Below are 19,738 nucleotides of genomic sequence, written 5' to 3' on the forward strand. Positions count from 1 at the left end.
AAAATTCTCGAATGGGATGTGAAACATACATGTTCTGTGTGTGTGTTTTTATAGCAATATGCGAATAGATATTCAAAATAGTTAAGAAGTTTTAAAAACAAGTTTGAAATACAAAACTCTTGTAAAAATACCTTTAATGATCTCTCAAATTTCTACTTTCATTTGTTTATCACAATGAAGACGTTTTCCTTTAGAAGAATTTCTCAAGATAAAAGGGAGCCAATTTCGAAAAAAGTTAAGTTTTCGATCTGAGAACTAAATACATATGCAATTAAGAAGTACAAAGATTGATGCCAAATCAATACAAGATTAGCTAGTTCCCAACATGGAATCCTTTTTATTCCAAAATTTCGATATTTTAATAATAATATTCTGTTTTCACACATCTTGGGCGATATCATTTCAATCTTTGTATAAAATTTGATCCCTTTGTTCAATAATAATTTTTCACATTATAAATGATTCTATTAAGATGAAGGATAATTTTTTTTTTAATGAATGCATGCCTCTACGGAAGCGTAAATGGCTCTATACTTGTTGTGTTATAACCTTGTATATTGTCTTATATTTTAGTGTAGAGCCATTTACGATTCCGTATGCCTCTTCGAGTAAAAAGGTCACATTTCTATAATTTTAATTGTTTAACACACATAAACAGAAATTACCAGGTAAATGCGATTACATTTTTTCTTCTTAATGAAAGAAAGATGTCATTATTTTTCAAGAAAATTATATCCCTAATTTGGATTTCTTTCAGATACTTAGCAAAATATTTGAAAATAAACATGAATGAAAACTGATTGTGTACATGTACCACATCAATATATTGTTTATTGTTGTTTATGCAACTAAAACTTTATTTGATTCTTCCTAGAAAAAAATATTTATAACAATAATTCATTTAGGTCAACTTCTGGATATCTAAACATCAGAAATTAACCCTAGTGATTTTTTTTTCGATATTAACTTTTTACAACTTATTGAATTGTTATGAAACATGCACTTAATGTTCACGTCATAGAAATATGACTTTACCATTTCCCTGCAAGCACTTTATAGCGTAGTACAAGTTTATGGTAAATAATACTATGACGAAATATTTTAATAAGAAAATAATTTCTTATTTTATGAGATTTAAACAAGTATGAAATAGAACAAATTTGGAAATAAATTGAAGATTAAATGAACATTTTAAAATGCGTGAAAATGCGTGACTGTAGGGAAACGGTATATTCTTCATTTTGTGTTAGAAATATGAAATGGTTTATGCGTTAAAATGCGTGACTGGAAGGAAGAGGGTTAAGAGCATTCTTTGTCTACAACGAAGTTTTAAACTAAGGCAGACTTCTGCCAGATAAGCTGATGTTTCAAGACGACTTTATCACCCGTTTAAAGTAATAATTTTATAAATTCTATGGTTTGATGATCTAGTATAGCATTGCATCGTACTTTGGCTGACTTGTTTCATTCCATTTGTTCGCCTTTCTTTTTATACTGATTTTGACTAGGGAGTATTTTGTCTACACGATTGATACATAAGACTCACAGTCGGAGTGATCGGTCGACAGGGGACTTTTACTCCGCCTAGGTACTGATCCCACCTCTGAAATTTCAAGAGGTTTATCTTTATGCCCTCTTCATAGATTTGTATTGTTTAATACATTTTATCATTGAGTCAAATGCTGACTGACGTTTTCATAGTAATTGTTTGTCCATTATTAAAACACTGAATTGAAGACGGATTTTTCAGTTATTTCCCGATCATGAAAAGGAGCACACGGCGGGTGTGACCGGTCAGCAGGGGATGATCACTCATCCATAGCACCTGATCCCACCTTTAATGTTTTAGAGGTCCGTGTTTGCTCTCCTCCTATTTTGTATTGTTTTATGGACTTTGAGATTGAATACTGTTCGTTATCTCCACATCCTTCTCTAAGAATGTTTTAGATCGACCACAGTTCGTTGTCTTCACCCTTCTCTTTTGTAAAATAAATGTGAATTCAGTATAAAGTCAAAATTTTGAAATAAAGAAAAAAGAAACATTATAATTGTAACAAACATGTTGTTTCTTAAAATATTGACATACGAAATATCACGATTGTCAGATACGATTATCAGAGGTCGAATACGTACAAGTAAATCTAGAAAGGGAGACGTGAACGAGATACGATCACTTTATGCATGAAAAAGACATTGTAAGTTCGATATATGATGGTGCTATTTCTACTTTTGTTGAAGTGATTATTATAATTACAAAAAATAATATGTAGTGATGTTGAATAGTACATGTAAATATTAATAATCTTTCATGTTAATTTAGGGTTTCATGCGAAATGGTTATCTTTTAAATTAAAATATGAAAATGCCGGGTAATGAACAGTAATCAAGATCAAATATCAATTGCAAATTAAAATACAAATCGGGAACAGAGGAAACAAGGACCTCTAAAACGTCAGTGGGATCAGATGTCATAGAAAAGTAAACATCCCATGTCTACCGATAACAACCAGCGCAGGCTTCTTGTCAGGATCGGAAAGAGGAAAACCCCGTAGACATTTTTTTGTGCAAAAATCTACACAATAGTTTATAGAAATAAAATCAGTCATGATTCGTCTAAATGATAGAATGTATTTGCCATCAAGATCATTGTATCGATCATTGAACTTGAAAACCTATTTCTTTAAATTAAACAGTTGATATCCTTGTTTTATCATTTTTTTTCAATAACTGATCTTGTTTTAATGTTTTTGGTGCGTAGAGACGCTCTTGCGTATCGAATTGACAAGGAGATGTAAAGCACATAAAGGGTATTTATTTGCAACATAAGTGTGAGGGAGGCCAATATATGATAGATAAGACAGATTATTTCAGAAAACTGGGATAAATTAACTCAACTTATATAGCAATTTATATCCTTATTATTTTTTTTGTTTCGTGTTAATTAACGTCCCCTTTGATTATTTTTAATCATACTGAGTTACGAATGAAAGGTTGCAAATTTCAGACCCATACTCGGAATGCAGAGCCATTGAGTAGAAAAGATTTTTGTGCCAGCACGGGATCTGTGTAGATGCATTTCATCGGAGGGGAGGGACCCTTGTGGCAACGCACTTTGAAAAAATTACGCACTTTTCAACGCACTTTGAAAATTTTTTTCAAAGTGCGTTAAGAATGCACATAAACATATTTTACCATATCCTTTGAAAAAAAGATATGTATGAAAATAAAAATTCTTAATAGAGGAAATCAAATTGTAATTATTATATTTCGAAAAACTTTTTTAAATTTACATGAAATCATTTAAATTGAGAACAAGGAAAAACGTCTCTCATCCCAACTCTTTTTTTCTTAAACATTGTACATAGCTGTCGGTAGCAAATTGAAAGTTGACCCCACAGGTAAGCCCCAATTTTTAATGCATACATGTATATATTATGTATATCTTTGCAAAATATTTATGTGCTTACATGTTACCCCCCTTTCCGGTACTGATGCTTATGCTACACCAAAATATATGTGTTTACATAACTGGTATGACGTTGAAAACTTTCAATAAATTTAAGTTTACATAAAATGCATGCAAACTTGAAAAAAAATAAGTACAGTAAAGCATTTAAGCGAGAAAGAATTTTTGGAAAAATCAAAATCTCTCACTTTCACATTCTGAAGTGACCATATCACCGAAAAGTTATCCAAAAGGTTTAATTATTTATCATACCTAAGATTTGCATGAATATTGACAAATCCATACACTCAAAGTGCGTTAACATGGTCCATGCACGAAATTTTATTTTTTCAAAGTGCGTTGACTTGGTTCCAAAATTTAACGCACTTTGAAAAAATTTTTCAAAGTGCGTAATTTTTCAAAGTGCGTTGTAACAGACCCTTTTCCACGTCTCTCAGTGGAATTCTATTCTGCAACGTCAATCCTGATGCGATCCTCCAGTTTATAGCAAACGCTATGACGACTAAGCTAAGTTGATGATCCCTTATAACTTTCTCACAGGGTGTGTCTCTCGCACTTGATTCAATTATTCAAGAACTTGCTTTTTGTACGTACAATCTCTTACACGAAACAAGTTATTCACAAACAAAACGAAGAAACAAGTATATTTACAGTCTTCATTACCCTGTCATTGGTCATTTGACAAAATGCTTTTTCAATAAAAATGGAACTCGTTAATTTACTTACCTTGTCATCGGTCATGTGCAATTTCTTTTTGTTAAAAACATTCTAACTGTACACATAATTAAGTAATTTGAAATTGACATAAAAACGATGCTTGATCTTCTGTTTAACAATATCTATATATTTGGTGTTTGGAGACCAGGTCTTACAAAAATCTATTGGAATTACCATTAAGTACCAATTGCGCCCCGTTATTGGCAGACCTATTTTTGTATTCATATGAAGCAAAATTTGTCAAAAATCTTATGCGTGAACAAAGAAAAAATTGTTGTGGCCTTCAACTCGACATTTAAATATATCGACGACGTATTGTCAATTCACAGTTGTAATTTCCATGCTTATGTCGATACGATATATCCTGGTGAGCTTGAAATAAAAGATACCACTGAGTCTGACACATCTGTTTCATATTTTGATATTTTAGTCGAAAAAGACATTAATGGTAATCTAACAACCAAGCTCTATTACACACGTAATGGCTTTAACTTTTTATTGTCAACTTCTTTTACTTATGCACCAATACACCTGCCTTCGTCATCTGCGTAAGGAGTTTATGTGTCAGTTGATTCGATACGAAAAAGCAGTCTCTAAGCTTTAAACGGATTGACGACGGAAATTTCCGTTATTTTCCGATCATAACGAGAAGTCGGTGGGTGTTTCGGTCGGCAGGGGATACTAACTTCTCTATGGCACCTGATCACACCTCTGATATTTTGGAGATCTGTGTTTGCTCTGCTTCTATTTTGTATTGTTTTATGGACTTTTGATCTTGAATGATGTTCATTATATCCATAGAAATTTCAAAGAAACAATTTTTAAATAGAGGTAAGTTACTAAGAAAGAAGTTGATGCATAAAAAATAACAGCAGTCCAGTTTAAAATAATTTTTCGTGAGTTCTTTGTTCGATATAATGACCTTGTCAGCAAAAATTATCTATTTTAAAGTCAAATGATGACTTGTGTTTTTCATTCTAATTGTTAGGCATGTTCACAAACTGAATTCCCAACGGATTTTCCCGATATTTCAAGATCATGACAAATCAAATTTTGTGCCATCATTGATAAGCAATCGGCAAACCTCGGCTGACTCCGCTACGCTCTATTCAAACCTCGGATGTGATAGGTTTAGTAATACGCATCAAATCGATACATTTATCTGCTGGAACTGCCTTGTCACTCATTTCATATTTCGCTCTGCCTAAAGTTCTTCGAAAGGTTTTTTTTTATTTGTGCAATTCCTTATGTTAATTACAACCATATGATAGTAGTCTTTGACAACAAGACCGCAGTGTTGGGCGTGCAACAAAGTAACTTGGATTTCAAAAGTATAACATTTAAATGAAATTCAAATAAGATCACATGACTGACTCAGCAAGATGGTAGAACACCTATGACGTCCTAGGTTAGTGGGCGAGGTAAGAGCCACCTGAGGAGCTCCGAGTGAATGATAAGGGCATTCATATATAGGTGAACTATTCTTCCGACAACAACATATTTTTGAAAATGTGGAGAAGAATGATGTACCAAATTTGTTGATTACCATTTAAATAAAAAATAAGGATATTTTATTTGAAAAGTATTATATTCGACCCGAAAAAGAGTCTTACTAAAAGAGAAATTGTTTTTCTAATTTGAATATTAAACCGTCTTTAATTAAACTAAATTTACTGGTTCACCAAAGTAAAATTCAATTAACATTGATTTTCTATCAAGTTCAGTTGGGAACATCTTTGAAATAATGTTTGCTTGCTCTCTCCCAACTAGAGTTAAAATTATTGGGTTAGTAGTTAGGTGGGAAGATCTTATTTACTCCAGAAATTTTCAATATATTTGTTCACGGGATAAATGGAATAAAATGAATTTATCAGGTCCTGGAATGTAAAAAGATTTCAGACGGGCCAGTTTTAGTCAATCGGTCGGGAGAGGGCAACAAAACATTTTTTGAAAGATGGTCTAAGAGTTTTTAAAAAACAAAAAAACAAAACAAAACAAAAAAAAAAACATTTCCAACAAAACTTTCCCCTTTTGTTTACATCATATTGGGGGGAATGTGTTATTTGATAAAACAAGCCTTCCATCTTTCGAAACCATTTATCTTGCGTGTACTTTTGCCAATTTCTTCACGGTAGTAGTTGAATGAATAACGATTTAAAATTAATTAGAGGCCTTTACATGGATCGTTTTTGTGTTAACGCTGCAAACACATGCATATTTCATGACTGTCGTATTTACCAACACGGAAAAACATGAACGAGTTTACGTGAGTCGTAATTCCTTTAATTTTTCACTCTTTTCGTGGATTTATTTATCATGTGGCCTAGTGAACTAAGTTCTCCACGAGGCAGGAAATCAGGCATCTTTTTAATGAACAGTACTGGTATTTCCCATATAAATTATAAAAACGATATACATGTTGTATTCTAAAATCTGTGAGAAGGGACATCCCAACCATACTAATGTACTGGATAAACAAATGTTCTATATGAATGACTTATATTCAACAAGTTCATAGCTCATAAATGGAGAAAAATCAAAATTTAAAAACCATAACACCTTAAAGATATTTTGCGTATATTAAAAAAAACTCAGAATATGGCCAAGTATTTTCGCATAAATTATCAAAAGTCACAATCTAAGTATTATGTGCAACTCTATTTTATAATTGTACTTTTGTATTTCGAGCATAGCATTTACATGAGAAATTAAAATACTGAGATAACGAGGAATTCAAGCTCAAAGGTCCAGGAGTGAGCATCCCCTGTCGACCGGTCACAAACGCCATGTGCTCCTTGTCATAAACAGAAAATAAATAAAACCTGTCAACAATTCAGATATAAGTATGTGCTTTACAATAAGCATGAAAAACGTCGGTCAGCAGTTGATTTAATGATAGCTTGTGTTTGCTTAAAAAGTCATTGTATCAATCATATTTATCTACAGAACTTTCAAAATGATGACTTAAAACGAAACTGTTGATATGCTTGTTTCATTACCTTGTTTGTCAATAGATAGTTAACTTTATTTTAGAAATTGTTCCTACATAGAACAGGTGCTTGCATATCGAATCAACAATAAACCATAACCCAATATGTAGGTGATTTGAATATATTTCTTAATGATGAGTAAGGAAAGTTTCCGATTAAAATCACGTTTATCATGAAGCGTTGTTGTTAGGTTAATGTTTTCTTCTTGTAAAATACTCAAATATGAAAGAGATGTGTCAGACTGTTGGTATAATTTTTAAAGCTACCTGGGATATACTGATTGGACGTATGAATATAGAAGATTGTTAATTGATAAAATATTGATATATAATAATCTTCGTATCAAAATATCGACTTTAAAGCCACACAATATTTATAAACTCTACTTCATAAAGATATCAAATTACGACTCTGCAAATAAAGGAGCAAAATAATATCCATGGAATGGAAACTCCAACAGATTTCTTGAGGACATAGTCTCTAAAAACCAGATAGATTTCTTCATTAAGAAACTTATAAACATTTCTAATATTAACTCCAAAATACTTGTGAATGCAATTAGAGCATAGTTATTCAAAACAATTTTGCAAAGGATGACAAGTAATTGGGATTAGTTTCTGGTTAGTAGTATAAAATATTTTTTTTGGAATACACATAGTCCAAGTTTAAGTCTTACTTTTATCCTTAGATGTGAGGTCCAATCATTTGTACTTTTATCAAAATGTACAGGCATTGATCTTCACAAACTATTCGTAGATTGAGACGAGAGATAACTAATTATATGTATGCATATATACAGGGTCTATTTTTCTCAGTGTGATATAAACGAAAAGATGACTATCAATCTTAAATTAACGGTTACACCTACACCATATAACAATGGAAGAAAATCGTTTCTGTAGGCCTAGCTTACAGCTCATGGTCTACACTTATTGATGTACTTTTCACAAAATTAACAACAATTCTCTCTTTCTAATTTGGCTTCAGACCAAATTTTGGCCTGGCCTCAAAAGTTGGCCTGGCCCAGATTTGGCCTCTGTAAAAATTTTTGGCCTCAATTTTGGCCTCACTCAAAAATACTTTTATTTGATTTGATTTTATTGATTTTTTATCTTCACAGATTAAGCAGGTGATTAATATATTTTTGTTGATATATAAAAAAAATAATCATGACTACCACCAATAAGGATTATTTTATTGATTATCAATTGAAGTGTACAGTTATTTCATTTTATTATTTACAGGTATTTCATACAGATACACTACCGATACTCTTGAGATTTTGTGTTTTCCAAATTGTGAACATTGAAAAAAATCTCTAGTTATAATTCATGTCAAATGTCATTAATAGCTTTGAAAAATTCCCACATGTTAAGTAGATGAATCATCATCTTTCACACACTGTGGAGTGTTGTGTTAGATATATCTGTTTTTATCGATTTTTTTTTCAAATAAATATAAAGAAAACAAAATATTTATATTTATTTGATTACTCTGTTAAAAATTCATGTTACTTTAATTAAGAACAGTTGGTATTTAAAAAAAATTAAGATAAAACATTATCAGATAATTTATAACATGTTCCTGGTGTGTAACACTGTAATTGGATATCAAATGACAAAAAATTCTGCAGCACGGTTCTTGACAGGGAGTTTAAAGGTTGAAGTTAATCAGTAATGACATGTATATGTGCATAGGCTGTTAAACCACCCATGATTTATAAAGAATTTCCTGCTACAACTTTCACTACCTACAATTATCAAAACAAAAGTTGAGTTTGATGATAGATTATTAACATTTGTGCTGTAAAACAATTGCACCCTATTCACCATTAGAACCTTATCATATAAAATGTGGTCAATTACTTGCATATCATAGTATTGACTCTTTTTCTATCATTTGTAAAAGTAGTCAACATCATCAAACAGATTTTTTTAATTCTAAATAAAGACACTTGTATTAAACAAGCAATACTTAAAACGGCAAATTTAAAATTCTTTTTAGTTCTTAGTTAATTACTTCATCTGCATTTCTTTGTTGTCTTCATAATTTAATTGTGATGTTTCTAAATATTTTTTTTATTTAAACAATATTTTATTCACTGGTGTTATGTGAATAGGTTGTACGTAGCCCTCTCCCTGATGATTAGTTACAGACATTTAATGATTTCATATGCCAGAATTCAGCTGTTACGTGTATAATTATTTTAATGTTCACATTTACATATCAACAGAAATATATTAATCACCTGCTTAATCTGTGAAAAAAAATGAAACCAATAAAAAATCAATCAAATCAATCAAATTCAGAAAAAGAAAATATTTTTGAGTGAGGCCAAAATTGAGGCCAAAAATTTTTACAGAGGCCAAATTTGAGGCCAGGCCAACTTTTGAGGCCAGGCCAAAATTTGGTTTGAAGCCAAATTAAAAAGGCCAGGCCAACTTAACAGGCCAGGCCAGCCAGGCCAGGTTTTGAGCTGTACTTAATGATTAGTTACAGGATTTCATATTCTTTTAACCTTGATTCTTTCACACACTGAACTGTGGTTTGGTGCACTTGTTCATGTTGTTTGTTAAACGTTCCTCAAGAATTTGTCAACCATATTGAGACGCATCCCCTTCCCGTTGAAAGAATGCAAAGTTGTCTTCCACATTTACGGCCTTGAACAGAACAGAAAAGTATACATTTTGTGCCAGCACAATCTGCAACGGTGATCTCTGATTGAACGGTCTCATCCGATGAACCAAAGTGGGTTGCGTACCCATTAAACGATCAACTTCTTACTCCGATCCGCGAATCAAGAGAAATCACACTAATCAATGTCATACTGTAGTTCAGTGTGTGCATTTCATAAGGTGCTTAGAATAGTATAAAACGCTGATGTTTAGGTTTGAATAACATTGCGCAAAAAAGGTCTAAGAAAAAGATCATTATTAATGTACAAATTACATGCAAGAAGGACAGATAACGAACAGTATTCAATATCAAGATCCATAAAACAATACAAAATAGGAGCAGAGCAAACAGGGATCTCCAAAACATCAGAGGTGGGATCAGGTGCCATGGAGGAGTGAGCATCCCCTGCAGACAGGTCACATCCGCCGTGTGCTACTTGTCATGATCGGGATATAACAGAAAAATCTGTCGTCAATTCAGTGTATAAATAATAGAATAACAATTAGTATGAAAAAGTCAGTCAGCATTTGACTCAATGATAAATTGTATTTGCTGACAAGGTCATTGTATCGACCATAGAATTTACGAAATGATGACTTTAAACGAGACTGCTGATATTCTTGTTCAATCAACTTGCTTGTCAATAATTTTAAAAATTACCTCGTTTTAGAAATTGTTCATACGTAGAGCATGCTCTTGCGTATCGAATAAACTGAGATATGTACAGTCCGTATGCAGGTGATGAAGGTATATTGCTGCAAAAGTAAGGGAAGTTGACGACAGAAAAGTTAAAGTCATCACGTTTATCATATATCTTTGTTGTTAGATTACCATTAACGTCTTTTTTCCGAGTAAAATATCCAAGTATGAAACAGATAACTCAGCCTCTGTGGTATCTTTTTCCTCAAGCTCACAGGATATATCGTATCGACTTAGGAATGGAAATTACCATTGTTAATTGAGCAGGTAAGTAAATGTGTGAGTTCTATTTTTATTGAAAAAGCAGCTGTCAATGATATCAAAAAGCTTGGACTTTAATTGATCGTGGGGAATGGTTGTGTACATAAAGTTGAAAAGTCGTAAGTTTTTAAGCTGTTTATTTTATTAAAATCTTGTGATTTCAAATTGTCCAAAAGTTCTTTGTATAATCGTATAATTTATAGACGCCGATTTTGATTTTCAAAAAAAAAAAAAAAAAAAAAAATTATATCGACACTTTGAGTTGAATGCAGACGATAATAAAATGTCAATGAAACATTTTATTTGTCGTGTCTATGTAGGAGAAAATCGAAGAAAATATATGTATATTTAAAAATTTTGAGCGAAAATATGACTTTATATCAAACAATACGATAAGAAATTTTAAATGTTTCATGATTGTTTTTTAACCCTATCCAAAAAGCAGTGAATAACATTTTTAAGAATTTGCTTCATTTTGTTCATTTAATTGTCTTCGTATAGTAAGTAAAGCCAAATGTATAAATGTATGCGTAAGATTAATTAATACTTTTCAGCTCTGTACGTGTTCGCACATCCCCTTTACTGATCCAACACAATAAGAACTTATATATATTTAGCCTTGAACCGAGAGCTAGGTATGTAAATTAATGGTTTAACACAATTCAATTGCCCTGCAGGAGTTGCTGTCGGATCAATTTGTCATTTTGTAGACATGCTCGACTTAAGGCATTACCATGTACTTCCCGACATATTTCTAGATTTCTATCAAAGTTCCCCCCGTTGGACTCAATTTCGGTCCCGGAAAGAAGGAGTGGCACTATGATAGAGCTTGGTCTAATTTTGATTGAAAAAAAATAGTTCAGGAAAATATACAGCATTTTCTCTTCTTAATTTATAAAAACTTCAACTGCATAAAATAACTATCATACAATAAAGTTAGTGACACATTTATTCTTATCATTTCCTCGATTTTAAATTTAGGTAAACATCATTTGTCATTTATAGAGCAAAAAATGTAAAAATAAAATTTCGAAAGTCATACTGGAAAAAAGTTTCAAAAATGGATGCATAAACCCCACAAAAATATGTACATTCTTTAAGAATAAAAAAAAAGCAAATTGCTTTGGAATTTTTTTTAAGTAAATATCATTGTTGTTTTGACCTTAAAAATATTTGGAAGTAATAATCCTGACATATAATAAAATATTTTATCTGCAATGTAACATTTGTTTTATTACGGTGACTTTAAATGGGAAATGTCATCATTTTAGCTGTTTAAAGAATCAAGTAAAAACGATCATAGGACATCTAGTCAGAAAATAACTAATCACTTTCTATGTGTATCCGCAGTTGACACTTCTTAAAGAGAACAACACGTATAAAGGACATTTTTATCTGAAACTTCTCGCTACGGAAATGTATCTGAATATTTAGTATCTTTCCAAGCAATCGTATATAAAGGAATTTCAAAGGAACAATTCGTTCATTGGTTCATTCTAACAACTAAATAGAAACCGTGTTGCATATAAATGAATATAATGTAATCATCCAATCAGTGTTTTTTAAATTCTTTTATCAGATTATAAAATTCAATCTCTAAGATCGTTACCTATAATTTGCAGTCTGAGTTTGCTTTTAACAATAAATTCCAATAATAATGTTTTCTCCCTTATGTTTTCTATTTGCTCGTTATATACATTGATACAAGTTGCCGTCCTTTAAAAAAGGACTGCAATACGTGGACCATATGCCTGTTTTTTCTAAATGAAATTCAATTAAGAAAATTTCTAGGTGTAGGAAATATTCATGTAGGTTTGTTCACATTTTCTACAATGATCTGCCTACTTATGACTAATTGTAGTCTCAAAGCAGAATTGTTAAAATATTTATCTCCGATTAGCGACATTTAGTTTTGTCATTTTAAAAAATCGGGTTCGTTTGTAACTCATACTGGCCAGGACTTGACACCTGTTCTGGATTTATACGGAAGAAATCTATCATGGGAAAAATAGAGGTCTGGTGGTTCACGAGTAGCACAGCTCTGTGGTGCGCAGATTTTTTTTTTGTCGGAGCCCCCCCCCCCACACACACACATTAAAATCCGTTGCTACAGACCTTCATCAAACGATATTTATATTAGTGATATATTAAATTATTTTGCGAGCCTTGGTGCACAAAACTATAATGCTTGTGAAAACTTGTTCTATCTTTTAAAAGCTAGAACAAGTCGTTGAGTGACGTTTTTCATTCAAGTTATCAAGTTACATATGTATCTATATACTGTAACTTCTTAAAATGCTTGTACCATAGAATCAATGTTTAGTTTGTCTATAAAAGTAAATGAATATGTAAATGCGATATGCAGATGTAGCCTGTCGTTTACCCATGGCATCTGGTTTAACCTCGCTTATATACTTACTGCGTGGACCTCAGGGTCCACGCAATAAAACCATGATTCTATCGGGCAGAAGAACCACTCAAGTTCAATGCCGGAAATAAAAACTTACGGAAATGTAGCATTGCATATTGTGCGGGATGCTGTGTTACAACGCACTTTGAAAAATTACGCACTTTGAAAAAATTTCTCAAAGTGCGTTAAAATTTGGGACCAAGCTAACGCACTTTGAAAAAAATATTTTTTTTTCAAAGTGCGTTAATATCGACCATATTAACGCACTTTGAAAAAAAATGTAAAGATTGATCAATATTCCTTCAAATAATCGGTATGATAAATAACAGATCCTGATTTGATAACTTTTTATGATAAATTCACTGTATATAGGGCCTGAGATATTGACGCTTTAAGGTTTTGATAAAATAAAGGAAAAATTAAAGGGTCTTGAAAAAAAGAGTGACGATTGTTTCTGATAAGTAGATATAAAGGTATATAGGGGTACTAACAGAGGACAGCTTTATAAAATTCATTGATAAAAAGGGGCAACTTGATTGTTCAAAACTATGAAAATTCTTTCTCTCTCAAACGTTTAACTGTACTTTAAAATTTCTAGTTTTCATTTGTTTTAATTAACTCATTTTTTATTGAAAGTTTTCAACGTCATACATGTTAGGTAAATACATAATTATATGAATGCTTTGGTTATAGCATAGACATCGAGACTGGGCGAAGGGCCATGGGGGATGGGGGGGGGGGGGGGCTAAGCCCCCCACTTATTTTGGAAAGATATATACATCGTATAAGCATTGAAAATGCAGCTTTCCCTTTTTGGGTTTATTGCTCCCCTCCCCCGTTTGTTACCGACACCTATGTATTGGAAAGATAACGATTTGGACATAGGGATCTTATACCCGTCTTCTCTTTTCGACGGGAGTAAATCAATTCATTTTTGAGGTTAGGCTTAGGCTTAGTTTTTTTGAAAGATAAAAAACAAATAAAATCTTTTCATGACTAAAATATGATTTTTTTTCAAAGTGCGTTAAGTGTCTCCATTGTAAAATATATTGATGTCAACTCTTAACGCACTTTGAAAAAATTTTTCAAAGTGCGTTGATTTTGTCCCAATTTTAACGCACTTTGAAAAAATTTTTCAAAGTGCGTAATTTTTTCAAAGTGCGTTGCCACAATGCTGACACACATGCGAATCAACCCGGTGCTGTTGGCATCCCTTCATAATTGATTGTAAACATGTTGTCATTGAAAAATACAATTGTTGATTTTGATGTTGATGAAAGACAAACTGAAAGTCATTGAATATTGACAATTTGTTGTTGATGTTGATAATACAGCACAATGAAGTTGTTGATAATGTTGAAATGTTGATCTAACGTTGATTGTTGATGCAATTTGTCATTAATATCTCATAAAATGTAAATATGTTGTGTGCTTGGGGCTTGCTCTTGCTAACTGGCATCCCCTTGCAGTTGTATGTTGTTTCAATTATAATTAATGTACTTATTTCCATCGCGGCCAAAAATTTTCCACAAGTAAACTTTAAACTTTTAATTTGTTGTGTCATCTTTGCATACAAGTTCTGCGATAATAGTGGTTCCCAATCCGACTTATACCCATATCTCGCTTCCTTTTTAAGGAGGGTATCTTCAAAATCATTTGTCAGTTTTGAATATTTTTTTTGATATTCCAAACGACCAGATTGGTTCTAAACTACATATCTATATTGGATTTCATTTCTTCATAAAATCTTTACAGAAATTTATAGGGGGTTCCAGTAAAAGTTCTATAAATCCTCTTTCTTCACTCCTCACTAAGATATTAACAGAAGAAGAGACTTCAAAAGTGCAACAATATAATTATTCGAGAAGTGAGGTCAATTAAATACATTTGAATACTTAATTTTTTAAAGAAAATTTTGCCATTTTACCATAACGAACAAATTAAAAACTCTATTTTGTACTTTATATATCGTGTCCCCTGAATGTTTAGGGTAAGCTGCAAGAGATTAAAGTTTCACATTGAAATATATTGGGAAAAATATCAAGATTTGTTCGGAAGAAAAGCTGAATCTTATGTGAAAATTTTCTACGCTATTGTCGAGTATGAATTTGAAAAGGATGCTTTTGAGGAATGAGAAACAAGTGTACATGTATGGATGCATTCTGGTAAGATTGGAGTTGGGTTTTGCGTTGCTGAAATACATGTACTTCCCTTGTTCCAGTATAAATGAAAACGATATTAGTCAACTTGTGCACACCTTGCGGTGAATGAACACGACTTTGTGTTAGTCCGTGTTAAAAATATCATTAAACTATTTAAATTAATCACACAATGGTCTAAATTTGCGACATACTGGTAGTGTGTTATCATATAAAAATTACAGGTTTGTACATGCAAGTAACAGATGTTTGTAATGTTACGAAGGTTTGGTTATTTTCAAACCATAATAAAACCATTTTTAATTAATATCATTTTTTGGGGAACTCGCCATTAGAGTGACAAATGGTATATATTCTATAAACAATGTAAACTTTGAACAGGGCAAAGAGTCCCCTTGAGACAACAAAATTGGGATCAGTTCCTTGTATACACGTACATAAATTGATCTGTGTAGTGATCCTTTGTATTCCACATGTTTAATTCAAAGTAAACTTAAGTGAAAAAATTATTGACTAAACGATAAGTATGAAATATGCATTATGCCAGTCAAGTTTCGACCCAGCAATAAGATCCAGTTGACAGAGTATGTTTTCTCCTCCAATGGCACCCCCACCCCTTTTTTTACGTTTTAAAGAGGTACATGTTCGTTCTGTTCCCGATTTGTATTGTTTCAAATGACTCTTGACGCTTGAGTTTGATTACTGTACGTTATTTCTCCGTTTTAAGTATATCTTAACAATTTCATTATTTCGACCATAGAATAATCTAGTAAATGATGAGTTATAACGACATTGTTGAAATTCATCGACTTATTTGTAGTAGCCTGCCTCTTATTTAGAATCTGTCATACGGTATATATCCAGGACCTACTCCTTTGAGAGAAAATACCATAAGCAGGCTATATTGGAATGTTACTCACAGAGGAGATGAATTTGAAAAAGCTCAAAACACGTTTAAAATATATTTTAACTGTAAGATCACCTTTAGTTCTATACTCCAGAAAATGCATGTTCATTTTAATGTGAAATAGATGTGGCAGACATTGTGGTGTTTTGGAGTTTGAGTTCACTGGGTAATATCGAGTTGGCTTGAATGAAAATAGCAAATGCCGTCAGTAAATCTAAATATGGGACAAAAAGCGACAGCAAATGTTTTCATCTTGTCAGAATTTCTTTAAAAAGAATTTTTCATCACATGAATATATAACAGGTAACTTTCAGGTCAGCAGAATGAAAACATTTTGATGCATTAATCACTTGAGAGGAGACAGGGGTATTTACTTTTGATAATTATGTTTCCTAAAACTTATAAAACGCTCATTTACTTATATCACAAATAAAAATATTGTTTATATTTAATTTCTTAAATTTTATTTTTATTACTCAATCAAAGCTTTACAATGAAAATATTATTTCAAGAGTGATAATTAATAGCCAAAACAATATCAAGTTTTGTGGAATCATTTTTTCCTCCAAATAATAATCCTCGATTAGAGTTGCCGGGCCGAAATTCCCACAATGAAACAAAACACCTTAAAAACAGCGGGGTCATAATCATATTGATATTGAAATATCCCATTTTTTTGGGAGACAACAATAATTAAACCATACCTCCTTCAGTACTAGATTTTGACCATAATTTGGAATCAAACTTTTATAAAATTAAAAACGGTAATGTGTTATTTTCAAGTGCCTTGACTTAATTCTCGTTGACAGAGGACGTTTGATAATGAAATGTATGGTAATTTCCATTCCCACGTCGATACGATATATCCTGGTGAGCTTGAGATAAAAGATACCACAAAGTCTGACACATTTGTTTCATACTTGGATATTTTACTTGAAAAAGACGTTAATGGTAATCTAACAACCAAGTTATATGATAAACGTGATTACTTTAACATTTCTATCGTCAACTTCCCTTACTTGTGCAGCAATATTCCTTCATCACCTGCATACGGAGTATATATATCTCAGTTGATTCGATACGCAAGAACATGCTCTACATATGAACAATTTCTCAAACGAGGTAAATTATTGACAAACAAGTTGATGAAACAAGAATATCAGCAGTCTCGTTTAAATTCATCATTTTCGTAAATTATATGATCGATACAATGACCTTGTCAGCAAATACAATGTATCATCGAGTCAAATGCTGACTGACGTTTTTCATACTAATTGTTAGTCCATTATTTATACACTGAATTGACGACGGATATTTCCGTTATTTCCTGATCACGACAAGGGACACACGGCGGGTGTGACCGGTCAGCAGGGGATGCTCACTCCTCCATGAAACCTGATCCCAACTCTGATGTTTCGGAGGTCCGTGTTTGCTCTGCTCCTATTTTGTTTTATGGACTTTGAGATTGAATACTGTTCGTTATCTCCATTTTCCTTCTTTCCTTAATGGACTTTGAGATTGAATACTGTTCGTTATCTCCATATCCTTATGGAGATACCGAGGTGACTAACAATAATCAATTGTAAGCTCAAATACCCATTAAACATACAAAACAGGAGCAGGACAATCATAGACCTACAAAACGAAAGAGGTGGGATCAGGAGCCATGGAGGAGTGAGCATTCCCTGCAGACAGTCACAGCCGCCGTGTGCTCCTTGTCATGATCGAAAAGAACGAAAAAAATTAGTATGAAAAACATCAGTCAGCATTTGACTCAATGATAAATTGTATTTGCTGACAATGTCATTGTATCGTCCATAGAATAAATAAAATGATGACTTTAAACAAGACTGCCGATATTCTTGTTTCATCAACTTGTTTGTCAATAATTTAACTCGTTTTAGAAATTGTACATACGTAGAGCATTCTCTTGCGTATCGCATCCAATAAGAGATATATACCCTGCCTGCATGTGTTAACGATTTTTTGCTGTATAAGTTAGGGAATTTGACGATTGAAATGTTAAATTCACCTCCTTTGTCAATGCTTGTCATAAAAGTGGAATATCTATATATGAAACAGATTTGTCAGGCTCTGTGTTATTTTTAATGTCATGCACACCGGGATATATATATCTATCGACATAGGAATGGAAACACACCTTAATTTTTAATTGGAAATACGTCGTCGATATAAGTTGAGTTGAAGGCTACAGTAAGTGTTTTCTTTTCAATTACCGTATAAGTGGAAATTTTAGCGAGACGCATTAAGCGATTTCTCCTTAAAAACCGGTATTTAATTTTTAGCGAGAAGTAATTTAAGCGATTTAAAATGCTCTCTTAAGAAGCTATTGTGTAAAACATAATTGGCTTTAAAATAAATGTAACCTACGAGGGGTGATCAAAAAGTTCGCGAACTACATGCATCTATATATTTATAAAACCACTATTTTAATTAGAATGGAATTTGGCACACTTATATTCATACATATGTTCTATAAATAGGACATAAATAATGTTTTAAAATTGCCTTATAATATGTCAGTTTGTGACGTCACAGTATTAATGTAAAAAAAAATGACGTCCGTATGTAGGTTACTTGTGGCAAAAAAATGGTTGACACAGTCTAACTTGAACACAATTGGTTATAAAGTTAAACCTATGACTTGGAAATTCCTTTGCAGTTGCATATAATAATTTGTTTTACAAGGTTTACGAAGACAAAATTAAGACTTTCAAAACGTTAAGCAATAATTGGATTGATTGTTTTTGGAAGAGGGATGGTTTTAAATGGTTTTCCGTGCAATGAAAGCAAGCTGGAGAGGAGACGCGTCGTATTTAGTTGAGCAGTTTGTTTTGAAAGATCACCAAGATAGAGCTAGAAAAAATAATTGACTATCTCAACAACACTATCATTATTATATCCCCCGAATATAGTTTACTTTAGACTTTAAACATATCAGATATCAGAATGATTAAAAGAAGGCACCCATTCTATATCCATATTGGATTAATGACGTTCTTAAGACAGGGGACTCGGCTTGTGGTGGCCACCATGCATCTTTCTCGCCCATTCTATTTCCAATGTTAGTTCAGTTCTGACAAATAAACTCTTCTTGTTATGAAACATAATTTGCATGGCAAGAAATATGATTCGATTTTTTAAACTTGTCAGTGTTGTGAGATGTGTATTGTTTCATTATGTATATAATTATGGTAACATTGACAAGGAGCACACAGCGGGTGTTTCTTGAACATTCCATGGAGTGATGTCAACATGTGCTCTGCTTCTACTTTTTATTGTTTTATGGACTTTGAACATTCGTTATCTAAATTTTGTGTATGTCCAGATTGTTCCACGTGATTAATATCATGTTTTAATAATTTCTACTTCTGCCTGTAATGCACATGATCAGGTTTATTTATTATTATGTATATAAATACCCTGTCATTT

The sequence above is a fragment of the Saccostrea cucullata genome, unplaced genomic scaffold (assembly GCF_032062105.1).
Source record: "Saccostrea cucullata isolate Sc308-1 unplaced genomic scaffold, CSIRO_AGI_Scuc_v1 ctg401, whole genome shotgun sequence".
NCBI lineage: Eukaryota > Metazoa > Mollusca > Bivalvia > Ostreida > Ostreidae > Saccostrea > Saccostrea cuccullata.